Below are 2,661 nucleotides of genomic sequence, written 5' to 3' on the forward strand. Positions count from 1 at the left end.
GTTTAGTCTCAAGGTCTAGTGTCACAGGTTTAGCTTTTCAGGTCTAGTTCTTTAGGTATAGATCTCTAGCTTGAATAGTACTTGGTAAGCCATGCTAATGTTTTTAGGTTTTCAAGCCTGGTGCTCCAAGTCTACTTTTCCAGGTCTAGTTTCTCATAGCTTGTTTTTCAGATCTTGCTCTCTCAGGCTCATTTTTCAGGTCTAATGTTCCAGGTGTATTTTCTAGGTCTAGTTCTCCACATCTGGTTTCTCAGGTCTAGTTTCTAGGTATAGTTCTCAAGGTCTAGTAACCTACGGGTCGATGTTTTGCAGGCCTAGTTTTCCGGGCTAGTTTTTCTGGTCTAGTGTCTCAAAAAAGTTTCTCATGGCTACTTTGTCAGGTCTAGGGTTTCAGGTGTACTTTTCCAGGTCTAGTTTCTCCTGGCTAATTTTTCAGGTCTTTAGGTCTAGTTCAAATCTAATGTTTCAGTTTCAGTTTTTTCTGTTCTCTTGGGTTTGGGTTAGGGTTTTTCTGGCCTAGTGTTCCAGATGTAGTTTTCCAGGTCTAGTACTCTAGGTCTAGTTTTTCAAGTCTTTCAAGTGTTGCAGATGTACTTTTCTAGGCCTATTTTTTCCTTCCTTGTTTTTCTGGTCTCAGCATCTAGTTTTCTAGATCTAGGTTTTCAGGTCTAAATTTTCATGTCTAGATCTCCAGGTCTAGTTCTCTAGGCTGAGTTTTTCAGTTCTAGTTTTCCAAATATATTTTCCTGATCTGTTTTTATTCCACTTCTGCTTCTGGGTCCAAATTCTGCTCCTCACGTAAGAAATGTTTCTTTAGACAAAGCTTGTAATTGAAGAAGTCTAAGAACTTCTCTCAATATTGAGGTTATACTAGCGCATGTTTCCACATTCTGTTATTTATGAACTATTCAACTTTCTTTTGCAGAAACTAATTTCTCTGAAAGGGCCAAACAATCAACCAAGTAGCATTTGTCTGAAATGTTTATTTCAAATTCAAAGAAAAAGGAAGAATTAAAAATACGACTTGCACCATTATCTAGATCGCGACAAAAATGTAACCACAACGTTCCATAGAAGTCCGTCACGTGGTTATATTGACCGCACTGAAAACTTTGCTTGAGGTTGAATAACAATCGTTATGGGTAATTCCAGACTTGCCATTCAAGGAAACTTCACGTTTAATCTATATGAGTCATGAGCCGCTTTACTTCCTTCTCGGTTTGTTCTTCCGCGTTTGCTTGCGCTCTCGTTCCGAGTCTTTGGATCAAAAGACGCACTGACATTCTTTTCTTCTGTGCGGATTTCAGCTTGTGCAACTTCGGATGTTAACTGCTCGACTGTCCTGACCTATTTCTCCACTTTTACACCATGCATCATGTGCTCACTTTATCTAAATATTGTAAACATAATGTCTTCTAGTTGACTATTATTAATGTCTCAGTAAATCACAAGCACTGAAAGAATTCCTTTCACTGTGAAATAAATGAATGGAAGGTTGTTGATAGCTTGAAGGGGTTATGTTTTGTGTCAAGGACACAAAATGTTACAAGAGTCTACAAAATGACAAGTCATAAGTAAGCCTCAAGTCTTAAGCTGGAATTTTAAAGTCGAAAGTTCACGTTGTCTGAATCAAGCAAAACGAATTAGCTAGCTGCTAAAGTTTTAAGCAAGTTGAGTCAAGTCATTATTTGGGCTAAGCTAGGCTAACCAAACATTCTGGTTTAGAACTTTGTGTCCTGAGTCTCGGGGATTTCGGCAGCCTCTTTCTGTTTCGGTTTTACGTAGAAAACGCATGTATATGTCAGTCACACGGTTATCGTCGCAGTTAAAAAGGAATTTCATTTTGTTTACGTTCACATTTGCCGCATACTGGAACTAGAACTAGACTAAGAATTGTAGAAAATGTAATACGACCATAACAAGCTGAGAATTCTGGTGGTGTGATTTTTGATGTAGAACCACTATTATAAATAATTCATTTTCAGTTTTAGGACCTAGACTTTATAGCCAGATATGATAGATGTATTTATTTATTTCTACTGGCCTCATCTACACTTAACCCGGGCTATTCAAACCCACATAAACTAGCCGCTTTCATGTGTAAAAAATGTCTGTCCACACAGCTTTGTTTGTTGAAAAAAAAAAAAATCACTGGTCCACAAATCTGCATTGTGTGATTTTATACTTTTAAAAGCATGTTGTGCCGCCAGGCAGCATTAGTTTTGCCAAATTCTGTCCAATCAGAAATACCATCCGTCTCTTAACCTCACCGGCGTCGGCGTCTTTGGCGGGAAAAAAAAATAACAGGATGATGTAAAACTCTGGTTTATGATCGCTACATGCAAACACAGAATCGGAGAATTTGGCAAATCTTGACTTTGGTCTGAGTTTTTGAGACCTTTGGGCAAAACGGAGACTTTTACCAACCATTTATAAGTACATTATTTACTTTGATGCAAATGTTCATCAATTAGCAGTCAAAATTTTGGTCATTTCAAACCAAATTTATTCAAATTTTGCTTCTCAATTGACAGCTCGCACTGTATATATTAGGAATCAGGTGAGAAACTCAAGGCCATTTCACGCTGGTAAATAATATATTAGGGTAAGAAAAGTAGAGGCTTTTGTCATGCAAACGTGGGAATTATTGCCCCCTGGTGG

Source organism: Hippichthys cyanospilos, chromosome 6 (assembly GCF_059441005.1).
Source record: "Hippichthys cyanospilos isolate Australia breed blue-spotted pipefish chromosome 6, RoL_Hcya_1.0, whole genome shotgun sequence".
In the NCBI taxonomy this organism is placed as follows: domain Eukaryota; kingdom Metazoa; phylum Chordata; class Actinopteri; order Syngnathiformes; family Syngnathidae; genus Hippichthys; species Hippichthys cyanospilos.